Source organism: Bactrocera dorsalis, chromosome 3 (genome assembly GCF_023373825.1).
Source record: "Bactrocera dorsalis isolate Fly_Bdor chromosome 3, ASM2337382v1, whole genome shotgun sequence".
Lineage (NCBI taxonomy): Eukaryota > Metazoa > Arthropoda > Insecta > Diptera > Tephritidae > Bactrocera > Bactrocera dorsalis.
The window spans coordinates 17,709,344-17,724,699 of record NC_064305.1 but is presented as its reverse complement, the minus strand read 5'-3'; the positions used below and the strand labels follow the sequence as shown (position 1 = coordinate 17,724,699).

The 15,356-nt window shown below is 36.9% G+C and overlaps 1 protein-coding gene across 18 annotated transcripts in view; it reads left to right on the top strand.

Annotated features, from left to right (window-relative positions):
- 41 (protein 4.1 homolog) overlaps nt 1-15,356 on the top strand; it is a 93,199-nt gene that overhangs the window by 1,478 nt on the left and 76,365 nt on the right. The gene's annotated exons all lie outside the window — the stretch shown is intronic.

The following is a 15,356-nucleotide window of genomic DNA, read 5'->3' as shown; positions in this document are numbered from 1 at the left end:
ACTTCACGAGATTTGGCACGGATTATTGTCCGAGACAACACTTTAATCCCAGAAGAAATTGTTCAGATCGCAACACTATAGCATATAGCTGCCATACAAACTGACTGACGTGACGTTCAATCTCCGAAAAATGTGTTGATCTCAAACTACTATATAATATAGCTGCCATACAAACTGCCCGCTCAATCTCAAGTCCTTATATGGAAAACTTTTTTATTTGACAAGATAACTTCACGAGATTTGGCACAGATTATTTTCTGAGACAACACTATAATCCCCGAAGAAATTGTTGAGATCAGCTTACTATAGCATATAGCTGCCATACAAAGTGACCGGTCCAAATCAAGTGCTGGTATGGAAAACTTTTTTATTTGGCAAGATATCTTTATCAAATTCGTCACAGCTTCTTGCTCAAGTATCCCTACAATCGCCGAACAAATTGTTCAAATCGAAACACTATAGCATATAGCTGCCATACAAACCGAGCGATGAAATTTAAACTACGCTGTAAGAAACGCATCTATGAAGGGTATTTTAGCTTCGTTGCAGTCGTAGCTAAGGCCTTTTCTTATTTTTAAATTATTGTATTAATACTTATGATCCAGAGTGATTGAACTTTAGGCTTTAATATTTGTGCTTTCTTATATAAAGTGCGTTTGCTACTTGAGTTAGCTTCACATCACATTTCAATATGTATTTCAGCTTTGCAAAAAAGCACACACATTTTATATTTATATTTTACGATCGGCAAAGCAAAAATGCCCAGCGCCCAACTTTGCTATAGAGGCAGTATTTCTGTAAGCAACACAGAAATTTTTGGGTTGTGGTCACTAGCTGGAGCGCAACGCTTACGCCTACGCTGGCACGCTAACACATGAGTTCGCCACCCCGCCAGCTCCACCATCGCCGCTAGTCGGTTAGTAGGTGGCTACTAAAAGGCACATACACATAGCATAAAAAAACAGCGACGAAAGCGTGACTATAAGAACGGCAACAACTCACTATGACTTCATAGTTACGCACACAAATGCAGCTAATGTGATCGGATGTATGTTTGTATATACGTGTATAATATGTAGATATGTATGTATGTATGTGAATACAATTAAAGCTACATTTTACACATACACATGCAAGTCGCTAGATTTGACTACAAACTTTTGCTGTTTATGAGTATGTATGTACAGATGTATGTATGTGAGTAGCGGCGTTGGCATAAATTTGTATCAGACGTTTGTGCGAGAGGGCTTTTCTGGTTTTAAACCATAAATACGCTTTTATTTGTTACAGTAGTTACTCACACGTTGTAAACAGTTTGATATCACAAAAACAATATTTGTATATTTTTTTCAGAGGAAAAGGTCTTAAGTAGTTATATACAGTTAGAAGGCAAAAAAAGAAAAGAATTTTTCAGAATTAAATTCCAGAAAAACGGCAAGTTTTGGGGCCTTCAGTTATCGGACAAATGCGTAATTGAGGGTTACATGGGTTTCCTCGTGTAAAAAACAGCCTTTTTTCAACAATTTTTCTCATATAAAAATCAAAATTTTTATTAGAATTTTTTTATAGTTACAAGTATACTCTATTAACAAAGAAATTCTGAAATTTTTGAAAAAAAAAATTTAAACTCGTCCATTCCGATGCCATTTTCGGTGACTCTTTGGAAAAAAGATGCGCTCGCGTTGGCCGAATAACTCCTTACAGGATCATCTAAATTGAAAAAATACGTGTTTTAGTTAAAACCTTAACTTATGTAGACGTTGGACGAAAGAAAAAAATAGTGAAATTTGGATTTTTGGCAGACATTTTTACAAAAAAAAATTTAAATTTCAGTGAAAATGTATCTCAAAGATATATATTAAGAAAAAAATAAATAAGTTTTCATAAAAAAATCGAAAATTGCTGCCAGATTTAATAACCAATATATAACCACTATATAACCATTTTATAACCAATATATCGAAAATCGTTGTCAGATAAAATAATCAAAATATAACCACTATATAACCATTTTATAACGAAAACTCAGGTTTTTTCAATATGAGTGTATGATAACCAATATATAACCACTTTATAACCAATATATCGAAAATCGTTGTCAGATAAAATAATCAAAATATAACCACTATATAACCATTTTATAACCAAAACTCAAGTTTTGTTTCAATATGAGTGGTTTCAATTATAACGTTTCTCCTTCACCAGTAAACCTATGAAAAGTGATGTTACGTTTTTTTGCAATTTAGGTGACGATATAATAAATATATAATATGTGACGAAGGTCTAAGTAGCTAGTTCCCTTAGTTTCCTAGTCTGTCTGCAAATTTATTTACAGGTCACACTCACATAAATAAATAAATAAATAAATATACTTAAATAATTGCTGGATCAAATTCGTGTGCGATTACTGTAAATATGTATGTATGTATGTGTAATTTGCTTTTAGAGCGAAGAGCTTGTTGTTTGGCGCGCTGTTTGGCTATCAACATTGTTGTTGCCTAAACATGTACATAGTTTCTAATAGCAACGGCAATAAATTAAAGTTTTCAACAACAATACAATAACAATATATTAATTATACTTACATACGTACACACAATAGATATAAAAACATTTAAGTATGTACATAGTTATGAGCAGTGGTATACTTATGTGGTATACAATAAGCGCGTAAAGAACTAGTCGCCAAACACTCCGCTGAACAATAAATGAATATCAAACAGAAAGAAAAACAAAAACAAAATCCAAAAACAATCCCAAACAATGCTAACACGACATACAAGTCGAAGTCGTCGCTGCCTGAAGAGCAGCGCATCAAGCAACACAACGAAGAATCAACTAAGTGGCTGCCGCTGATTTTCAATGTGTATTTTAAGTAGGTCTGTGTGTGAGAAGCGGCGAAAACAAGTTGGCAGCTTTTTGACTTTTGTCATCAAGCTTTGCCTTCACACACAGCCGCTTGCTGACTTCAATAGCAGCAAGAACATGTTTGTGCATGTGTTTGACTTGAATGGCAGCATGGAACATGTTTATGTGTGTGCGTGTTTCGCGCCTTATTGTTTCCTGTTCCCTTCGCTGTTTTGTTTTGTGTATTACCTTTTTGTCGCTCTCACGTTTGCTCAATCGCTCTCTTGAATTTTGTTGCTTTACCGCTCTTGCCATTTATTAATTTGATAAACAGACACAGTTGCGCATATAAACACACATATAAATATATGTATGTATATGTACAACTGCTTGAATGTATCTTGTCGGTGGTTGTAGAACGCTCGAAAGGTAGACGTGATCAAAACATTCGAATCTGCTGTGCTGTTATTTTCGCTTTTTGACATCATCTTCGCCGCTTTATATCTGTGCGCTGCTCTACTAGACTCTGGTGTTTTCGGTTCTCTTTATCCAACGCGTTTATTCTTTGGCAACATGTAGCCGTTATTAAAGCGCAGCTTTCGCACAGTTCGCCGCCGCCGCAATTGTTGAAACTAGGCTTTTCAAACATAACTGGTTTGTAGATATGTATATCATATGATTAAAAAATAGTATTAAAGCAATTAAAAACTTTTATATTTTAAATGTGGTTTTGTAAGCGCACATTAACCTTTTTATTATCTACTAAAAACATATTTTTTAGGTTATGACGGTCTTAAGCAATGGAAAAATGATATTAGATTGCAAATTAAAAAACTCGGAATGAAAAAATTTTTGACTTCCTCAAGTAGCAATGTATGTACATGTAGCATTAGAGTAAGCCTAACTTATTACAAGAAAAAACACATTAACTTCGGTTGAACCGGAGTTTCGAAAATACAAAATATTATTAACACTTTATTCCACTCGTTCAGTTTGTATGGCCGCTTTGTGCTATAGTGATCCGATCTGAACAATTTCGTCGGAGATTTTACCATACTAACCTACCGAATTTATGGGTTTAACTGGAACGATAGACAATTATTCCTAAAACGTCGCCGGCCTAACATATAAGGAAGGCGTTGAGTTTCGAAGTCTTTTGAACTTTTTATTGGCTTGATCTCATCAATTGAGACGAATTTTTCAACAGACTATTACTTGGGTCTGGGAAAGGGAATATAGTCGCATGAGGCCAAATCTGTCAAATAAAGACTGTGGGGGTCTGCATCATAGCATAATTTCTTCAATTTATCGATGCTATCACAAGCTGAATGGGAGTGACTGAGTAAACCCTGAATGGGCATCGTTACTTTGCTGCTAATTGCCAAGTACGATGATTTCTAGTCGAATCGACTAGCAAAGCCCCTCCAGGGTTAAAACAGGGGGATCAATTATTATTTCTATTTTGAATGGTAATTAAATAACGCCACTCTCAGAGAAAGTTGTTGTTGTTGTAGCGACAGAAAACATTTCTTAATAAACTTCGAATGGTGTCGAGTTGACAGATTGGATAAAAATCCGCCTTCGTTCCGGTTACTTAGACCCGACTGTCGTGGACACGGCTCAGTTTGAAAAACAAACTCAGAGAAACCAACACCTTTATAGCCAAAAAATTTTGGCAGTCGATTTTCACTAGCTTCTCTTGAGGCGGACAGGTGTCAAGTCCCTGGTCCTCAGGTTACTGCATAAGAACTTTCCAACCCAGTTTTTTGAACTTCTGGTGAGTCACTATCGTTGACTGTGGCCTGGTTTTGTCCTAATGGAATAGAATTTTACTCTTATTGGCCAAAGCTTATCACATGCCGGCTTCAGACGACGCAATTGTTGTCAGTAGAGCTCTGAGTTATAAGAGTTTGGCTTCGGGAGCCCCTTTTTCTAGATGAGAACCCGCAAAAAGAGTGTATCAGGCAATTTATGACTTTCAGCAAACCATTACTTTGCCAAATACTTTGCAGTACATGTAAGATGGAATGCTGCAGCCATATGTCTTATCAATCTATCCCTTCCACCAACCAGCTGCTCTGTACGCATGTGGTTCTAAGGTTCTCCAATTTACTACTACTTCTAAGATGCTCTTTCATTCAAAATGTTTCCATTCCAAAAAATATATAGAAAATAATAAAATATTAAAATTATGTAATATATGTATGTATGCACATATGTAAATATACTAAATATAGAGTCGACTCGTCACTTGTAGATATGGTCCATGCTGTATGGCCCTTGGAGATATTAATTAAGTCAAGTGCATAGATAAGAATACATATGTATGTATGTATGTACTTGTGTAACTAAAGTGTAAAACCTTGACATAGAAAACCATCGCATTTGTTTGTTTACATATATTATATACATATGTATACTATATACTGTTGCCATATTTATGTAAACTTGTTTAAATAGGCATGAAATCGAGGTGCACTCACAGCACTACTAGCCGAGGTTTATCAACACATGCATTGTTTATAATGTGGTCAGAGACAACCTGTAAGAGATTCATTTGTTTACCATCGATAAACATCGTTATTTTGCTGCTGCTTGCGATTTCATTCCATTTTTTGACCGAGATGAATATTTTAGGTCACTGTAAACATCACAAAGAGCGCAACGGTTTGGGATAGCAATGTTAAATCAATCTTTATTCTTGTGAAAGTACATTCGATGCCATTATGTATGGAACTCGATATCTTTTGCAGGGCCATCACGGGCACGCTTGCAGTAGTCCAGACACTGAACCCAAAGTTAGCCGGTTTCAAGCATAAATCGGCCCATTTCATCGGCTGCATTTTCACGTTCGATATTCGTAAGAAGTTCATTAATCGTAACTGGTTTGTTGGCATAGACCATAGACCATAGACTTAACGTAGCCCCATATGAAAAAGTCTAACGGCGTCAAATCGCACGACCGAAGCGGTCAATTGACTGGGCCAAACTTGGTTTTTAATAAATCAATTGTGACATTCGCTGTGTGGCTTGTGACACCGTCCTGTTAGAACCACATATTGTCCAAGTCCATATTTTCCCAATTCCAAAAATATTCGGTAACCGTTGAACGGTAGCGATTCCCATTCACAGTTGATCATGACGGAAGAAGTACAGCCCAATGATGCCACCGGCACATAAAAACCGTAATTTTTTCGGGTTGCAATAGTGACTCATAGAGTAGGTGTGGATTGCTGCGTATCAATGACGAATATTTTGCTTACTGACGAAGCCATTTAGGCAGAAATGAGTCTCATCACTGAAGATGATTTTTCGATGAAAATCCGGATCATTTTCAAGTTGTTGCTCAGGACGATTCTAACGACCATAAATTAGGCGTAGCGCTCTTAAAATTTAATCCGCTGACGCCGAATTTCGGTAGAAAATTTTAATAATTTTGACCCGTTGTAGGATCGTCTATCTTTCCATGATGAAATGGCAAATTTTACTAAAGAGACATGTCAAAAGAGCGGGCGTTGTTTGTTGTTCCTAGTTCTACTTTCTTATGAAAAAACCCGATATTCTGATATTGGTCGCTCAATTTGAATGCCAGCTATCCTATCTCAGCAACTTAGGGGTGCTTTGGGTAATAATCTGTGATAAATTTTGTGAAGATCAAAGAAGTCAAATGAAAGTTTTCCATATAAAGACTTGTTTTTGATCGATCAGTTTGTATGAGAGTTATGATATAATTCGATTCGAGTAACATACATACATACATGTTCGGCGATTGAAGCCTGGCTTTCAGCAATAATCCATATTAAATTTCGTAAAGATATCATGTCAAAACAAAAGCTTGCCATAACGGAGTTGTTATAATGTTTTTTGATTATCGTAATGCATACTAGGTATAAAAAATAACAACAACACCAACAATAATAATATTTAATCGCCGTTGGAAACCCGTCCAACAAGATGTTTTCAGTTCAACGTCATATATTTTGTAGTTGGGGTACTATGTCTAAATACATATACATACCCACCTAAGTACATGTGCATATAAACCAGTGATGCCCAAACGCACATTACCAAACTGTGTGCTTGTGTTGGAGTATGAGAGAGCTTGCTGCTACACCCAAAAAAAAAATACAAAACTTTAGTATTAATTAATATAAAAAAATTTTAAAGTGATTCGACAACTTTTACAAAATTGTGAAATTAATGAAATTCCTTATTAATTTTTTATCAATTACAAAAATAAAGACAAATCACGTGTCAAAAAGAAATTAAAATTCAAAAAATTTTTAATATTGAATTTATGTTGAAGTTTTCACCTAAACGGCTGTATCAAAAAACTAAAAATCAATATTTTCATGGTTTTGAACCAAAATTGTTAATCAGCGCGTACATACAAATTACATGCGTAGCAGTCAACAGTCGTTGATCAAGTGATTTTCAAATGAACATTAATTTTCCACAATGTATAGAGAGCGCTTGACTAATACGTGTGAGCGAATCTGTGAGAGAGCAATAAATTCGGCCGCCCGCGGGCTAGGCAAAGCGCGTCACTGATTTAAACAAACATTTACATATGTACTTTCTATATACATACGTATCTACAAGCTTAATTCATAGCTTTTCTCAAGTTTGAACGCTCTTTATTTAGGTTGGATCCGAAGGCGCTGAGGATCTGTAAACATCTGCCATAATAATTGTTGATTTTATTTTTATATTAATTAATAATTTATTTAAATAAAACACACCTGCTTATTGTTGATGTCACGCCGAAGTGTTAGTGTAGTGTTCCTCACAACTTTGCTTGCAACTAGTGTTACGAAATTGAGCGCTATTTGAGCTGCGAGTTTCAACTTGTCTGATCACCCTTTAATACTCTTGTATGTATTGTACTGATTGCTCTTTGAATAAATGGTAATTCTCTGACATTAATGCTCTTCTAGCTGATTTGTGAGTAAATGTGAGCTCAGTTTTAAAATTTAAATCGAATTTCGGCTTTGTAATTAGGTACCTCTCACTCTCTCTGTAGGTGCGTCAGTGAGCTTATATGTGATTGCAACATCTATTTGAATACTCGAGCTATACGCATGTATGTAGTTATAAATATTTGTATGTATTTTTGAATTCATAATTGTTTAATTCAAACATTGGACACACCTTGTTTTCTTGGCTCTCTAGCTTTCTTGTTTACGTTTCGTACACGTTTTCAATTCTAGCCACATTTTATATACAGGCATACGGGAGTGCGTTGCTTTTTTAATTTCACTGTAGCGTGAGCGATTTATTGGTTGGAGTTATTTATGAAAAAATAATTATTTATATTTGCTTTCAATTGGCGATCTGGATGGGGTCGATTGGTGTATATGCATTAGTTATATGCAAAGAATGATCCATTTCGAGCTTCCCTACTTTTTTAAAGAAAAAGTACAGAAACTTCAAATTTAACGGAGAATGTTTATTATCATTCGAAAGAACATTCTTTGGCATTTATTTACTGAAGATTATCTCTTTTAAATGTTGGACACGGCTATGTCTCAGATGGTTCATTCGTTGAGTTCAATTTCGATTTCTTTCGAGCATTTCGTCTGGTAACTGGCGAATGACACGCGTGATGTTTTGTTCCAAAGCCTGAATCGAAGCGGGATTGTCCGTAAAGACTTTAGACTTTACATATGCCCACAGGAAAAAGTCTAACGGTGTGATATTACACGATCTTGGAGGCCAATCGACCGACCGAAAACGTGAATTTATCTGCTTTATGAAGTTTTCTCTCAATAAATCCATTGATTGATGCGATGTGTGGGAAGTGGTGCCGTCTTGTTGAAATCAAATGTTGCCGAGATCACGAGCTTTGATTTTAGGCATAAAATAGTAAGTTATCATATAACGATCGCTATTGATGGTTACGTTCTTACTTGCATCATTCATTTTTGAAGAAATACGGATCGATGATTCCACCGGCCTACAAACCACACCAAACCGTTGTTTTTTCTAGATGATCTGCCATTTCATTTGAATCTCTTCAGGTTGCACTGAGCCACAAATGTGGCAATTTTGCTTGTTTGCATATCAATTGAGTCAAAATAAAATCGCTGAATAAATTTATATCTTTTTGAAACTTTTCAAGAGCCTGTAGTCTTTTCGGAAGGTCGAGTGGCTTTAGTTCTTGCACAAGTTGTATTTTGAACGCTCTCAGTTTAAGGTCTCGACCAAGTCTGTCCATACGTCAGGCCAAGTTGCTGCGAACGGCGTTGAATCGACTATCCACGGTCTTCGTGTTCGCTCTCAGCTATGGCTGCTATATTTTCTTCACTGCGTGCTGGACGTGGTCTATTCGGGTGAATATTATCTAATAATGAATGCTGGGTCTCAAGATGAGTGAAGGTGTTGCGGAAAGCACGCTCAGTAAGACGATTATGTTGATCAGAAGTTGAGCAAAGCACTCGAAACACATTCTTTGCAGAACGTGATATTTCATAATAATGTTGAACGGTTTGCAAACGTTGTTCAGGCGTAAATCTTTCCATGATAATTATAATCCATTTGAGACGGTTGTGTTCTTTTCAATGGTACGGTTTTATAGGAGTCTCAAACCCAGCGCACAACCTTGGGGAGAAGATGTTTGAGCCTTCTCATTTAGCTCGCCCTCAAACAGATGTTTTTTTTTTCGCTATCCAGAGGATTCTTGGTTTGAGACCTGAAATCGTGAGCTGCTTTAGCCATATGTAAAGGAATCCTTTCTGGCTACTCCCAAGTGAATGACGCTCAGAAAACTTTCCTCACTTCCGTGAACTTCTACACATGGCTCCATCCTCCATACATAACCTCAACAGGGTATAAAAAAAAGAGTTCCGTTCCCATAGCAGTCGGGTCTTCATAAACCTACCGAAATTAGATTTTATGCGATCAAGGATTGCAACTCGGCAGCATTCCTCAGAATTATTTGTCTAAAGTAACTGCCACATTCTCCACACACATTGCAACTGCAAACTGAATACAGTTCAACGACTAACGGTTGTTATACTAGCGATTAACAACCTGATAAATTTATACTTAGGAAAATTATAAAAATATAAATATATTTTTTCCACTAATTAAATATTCCTCCTCCCCCTAACTAGTATATGCCCGGATCTACATTGTGGTCACAAACTTTTCTAAAAATAAAAAGAAAAATACGCGCTGCACTAAAATTAGATGAAACATAAATATTTGGGGATCTTATGCCGCACGATTCAAGCAATTTATATACATATATATGTATACTCGTATATACATCCGTTCGTATGTGTAAATGCGTGAATATAAAGGCTATGGCATTCTATTTCCACGTGAGTGACTCTTTTACATGGCCGCCGTTTCTTTGAAGTGAATAAATAGATTTGCTTTTACTTTTTCGGGGCTAAAGCGTTGCGCTATTTTCGCCTTTTCTATTTGGCTTTATTGTATAGTGGTTATATGCTTTAGGCCAAATTAAAGCCTTAATAAGCGTACGTGTAAAAGTGCAAAAGAGAATTGGGGAAGGCGACGAGCCATTTTTATGCTGGGAATGCGAGTTGCTTTTACAAAGCGTTTCCTGTCAAAGCGGAAATTAAAACTGACAGTTTAGTGTTGAGCCAAAAATGCTAAAATGGTGTTGCTTGCTGTTACACATGTCATATTTTAGTGAAAATATACGTTTAAACATTCATTAGGGTGGTCCTTAATTAAGTGGGGCCTTAACATTGGTTCTTGAAAACTTGTATGAAAATAAATTTCGATTGTCAGGTGCTTTTTTTTTTGAGATTCTAAACTAATTTTGAAGGTATTGAAGCGGGGGAACATCAATAAAATTTTTAGTGCACCTAGGTGAGGTTATTTTTAAATGAGAAAAAATCAAAAAAATGAATTTTCATCCCCATTTAGCTAAAATGTGCACCATTTTGTCTTAAAACTTGAGTCATTTTCATAATATCACTCTCACAGAAAACCTCATTCCTATTGGGAATGAACCAGTACAATCGGCTTTCACAAGCTTTGCTTGAGGCGAATTTTTCGCCAGCTAAATCATTCACCATTGTCAGGAACAGGTAGTAATCATTTAGTGCCAGGTTCGCACTATGAGAAAGAGGATGATTTTGCTAGTGAAAAATTCACCTTGGGAGTTTCTTACCCCAACCCAGCTCTTGGAGCGTCTGGCGAGTCACTACTGTTTTGGCAAAAGCCTGAGACAGTCGATTTTCGTAAGCTTCTCTTAAGGTGAATTTTTCACTAGCAAAATCATTTGCCACACCCAGCACACAAAGTGATTACGAGTACTACCGGTTCAGTAATCACTTGGTGTATAGTCCGGACTACAAGGTGGATGCATTAGAATATTCCAACAAAGCTTCGCGAGCTTCTGACATGTCCGTGCTCACGACAGTCGGCTCTACGTAACCGGAACGGACTCGGATTTTTTTTCTGGTCAATGACTGTCAACTCGGCAGAATTCGGCCGCTATTACAACAACAACAAGCTTCTGATGAGTTACTATCAGTGCAAGTGGCCTGGCCTTGTGCTGATGGCACGAAATTTTTTTCTTATTTTCCAAAGTTGGTCACTTCTGGGCGATTGCTTCGTTCAGTCGGTCCAATTATTAACAACATAACTTCGAATTAGCAGTTTGCCTGAAGCGGAGCAGTTCCTAGTATATGATTGCCTGCCAATACCTCAATATACATAGCAAAACCTTGCTGACCATCAACACTGGCCTGACCCCGACCGTCTTCGCTCACACTTTTTATCATCGGTTACTAACCGCTTCCGAAATGAATAGATTTTGTTGCGATTCAGCAGCGTCTCGCAAATAAAAACTCGGTCCATGAAGTTTTTTTGCGTCAATTCGTGTGGCACCCATACATTGAGCTTTTTTTTGTGCAATGTTTAACCTCCCGGAGTCGAAACAGCATTGACATGATGACCGGACTAGACGATTTCCATTATTTTATCGATATTTTGCCTTTAAAGTCTTCCAGAGCTTTGTAGAAACTATCGGTACAGAATGGGCGAAGCCAAAATGGCGCGTGATTGGCACATGCCCGAACAATACAGAGTCAAGCGATCACAGAACTGTCCGAAAAGGGTTTTTAGTACGAAATCTTATCTTTCTTTTGCCATATAGCGGAACTCGATCGCACTTATTTAACCCGAGTTAAAGATTACTAAAGCCATATATTGGAAATAACGGAATTTCTTTTATTGGACCTTATAGTTTTTTAATTCGTTAAAGTGTTTTAATTTCGATAGAAATTTGACATTGTTTTCCTCTAAACATTATCAAGGTCAAGCATTTTAAAGAGATGTCACGTACTAGAAAAATTTCTTTAAGGGGTTAAATGGGTTTCCTCGGGTAAAAAGCAGTCTTTTTTCGACAAAATTTTTCTCATATAAAAAATTAAATATTTTAATAGATTTTTTTTTGTTACAAACACACACTACCAAAAAGAAGTTCTAAAATTTTTGGAAAACAATATTTTAAACTCGGCCATTGCGATGTCATTCCCTGTCACCCCTCGGAAAAAAGGTGCTTAAAAACTCAGGATAATATTCTAGAGATGTTGTAGAACTTAATAAAATATTCGATTTTTTGAAAAAAATATTAACACTTTTCAACAATATCAAAAATAGAGCACAACGGCAACACTGTAAACATTTATGGAATAATAGTGCATATAACTTTCCAAATTTTCAAATCATTAACATTTATTAATTGCGCGCATTTCCTCTGTTAGTGCTTCTAATTTTATTACAAGTGGTAACCATAGTAACAAACGGTTACTCACATCTGGCTACACGCTTCCCCACAGCTCTTCAGCGTAGACACGCATAAACACCAACAAATATGTATAGAAATTAATGCCAGTCGCTTGAGTAACTTCTGAGCCGGAGCATAAAGCACGACGGCTCGCCGCATTGCCAATGTCCAAGCACATACTTACACACAAACATATTAATGTGCTGGGCTGTTATAAAAGTGTGTATGAATGGCAACTATGGTCTTACCACATACAGGTAAGTCACGCTTACAACAATGTAACGACAACAACAAGCGATTGCGCGGCATTTTCCCCACAACATAATTTATTTACATGAATTCTATGTATGTAGTAGACTTGATGGGCTTGTAGTCACATGTGTGTGTGCAAGTGTGCGCATTAAGCGTTTCTGTTGCCACAAAAGTGCACTGACATCGACAAAACTGCTTTCTATTGCACATAATGTTACTGGGTATGCAGATATGTAGAGTTAATATAATATATGCATACATACATATACATATGTATATGTGTATGTAAATGTTTATTAGGGTGAGCCAAAAAAATACAGAGAAACCGAGGGAAAACGTTAACTTTTTTCACAGATGCATTTTTTATAGCATAAAGAGATATCAAAGCTCTTTGTCTTGATTTTGCTCAGTCTTTTTGTATGGCAGCTATATGCTGCAGTGGTCTGATCTAAACTATATATTTAAATATTGTAGCGCTTTCTTAGACAATATTATTTATGAAGTTTGGTAAAGACATCTTGTAAGATAAAAAAGTTTTCCGTATAAGAACCTGATTTTGATCGGATGATTTGTATGGCAGCTATATGTTATGGTGGTCCGATCGGGACAATTTCTTCCAAGGTCTTAGCCTTAACTTAAACAATAATCCTTGCCAAATTTCGTGAAGATATCTCCCCAAATGAAAAAGTTTTCCATACAATAACTTGTTTTTGATCGGGTAGTTTGTATGGCAGCTATATGTTATGGTGGTCCGATCTGAACAGTCTCTTCAAAGCTCTTAGCATTGACTTAGACAATAATCTGTGCCGAATTTCGTGGAGATATCTTGTAAGATAACAAAGCTTTCCATACAATAACTTGTTTTGAGGGGGCAGTTTGTGTGGCAGCTATATGCTATAGTCATCCGATCTTAACAGTTTGTTCGCAGGTCATAACGGTGGTGGTTGGTAATAATATTTGCAAAATTTCTTGAAGATATCTTGTCAAATAAAAAAGTTTTCCATACAAGAACTCGATCTTAATCAAACACTGTACTGTATCCGATATCGTCGGGTCCACGAAATTACCAGTTTTTGAGCAGAAAAGTTCAGTTCGATAACTCAAAAACTGAGGACTAGTTACCGTATACTACTATGAGCAAAAAATAGCAAAACTTCGGTTATACTTTTAAAATTCTTAATTTATTCTTCAAAATCTCTATCGTCCCCCTCATAAGTGATCCCCCGTGGCCTAAATACACTTGTGCCAACGTTTTTTCCCATCACCGAAACAGTCAATTTCCGGAATTACCTTCTAGGCTCGTAGCGATTTACGTTTCATGTCTTCGCTTGACTCAAAAAGGTCTCCTCGGAGCGGTCGTTTGAGTTTGCTGAATAGTCAGAAGTCACACGGAGCTAAATCAGGCGAATACGGTGGTTGCGGCACGATATTGCTTGAAAATTTGTAAGAAAAACTCAAGAGGAATAAATGCAGTGTGGGACGGTTGCAAAATCAAGAGTTGTAGGACCAAAATTTCGTCTTTTTTTATGAATAGCTTCGCGCAAACGAAGTATTATTGACTGTTTGGTCGATCAAAAGGAATTCGGAGTGCTTCACACTTCGAAAATCGAAGAAAACTATCAACATAACTTTGATTTTTGACCTGCTTTGACGTGGTTTTATCGGCTTCGGCCCACCTTTTCCACGATATTCGGCTGATTGATCGTCTGTCTAGGAATAATAGTTTCAAAGTGAGTGATTTCGTAACCAATAGTGCTTTAACTCTTCTTAGACCCAAATGGTCTTTCAAAATGGGTTTCACTCATCCTTCCGATATTTCAACGATGCCGGTAACATCTCTGACTGTTAATCGTCGATTCTCAAGCACCAATACCTATATTTTATTGACGTGTTCGTCATCAGTTGATGTTTATGGCCGTCTTGCGTTCTCTACCTTCCACGAGGAGTCAGTTTAGCTCGGCTTTAAACAGATTTTATTTGGCTGCGCAGAGGATACTTGGTTTAAGACCGGAAATCGTGAGCTGTTTGAGCTACATGTAAAGTAATCGTTTCGGGCCACTCCCAAGTGAATGGCAATCAGAAGACTTGCGTGAACTTCTACCCATGACTCCATCCTCCAAAATCCCAGAATAACTCTTGTTAACTTCGAACAGAGTAAGCAATTGAAAAGTAAAGGCCTCTCTCGACGAACAAAGACCAAACTCTATAAGTCACTCATTATTCCCGTCGTGCTATATGGTGCAGAGGCATTGACGATGACGACATCTGATGAGTCCACGTTATGACTTTTCGAGAGAAAGGTTCTGCGAAAGATTTATGGTCCTTTGAGCGTTGTCGCATTCGATGCAACATTGAGCTGTATGATATATACGATGACATTGACTCCAAGCTCTGAAAATATTCGACGCAGTACTCGGCGGGGGAGGCGCAGGAACAGGAAGACCTCCACTCCGTTGAAAAGACCAGGTGGAGAAAGACCTGGTTTCGC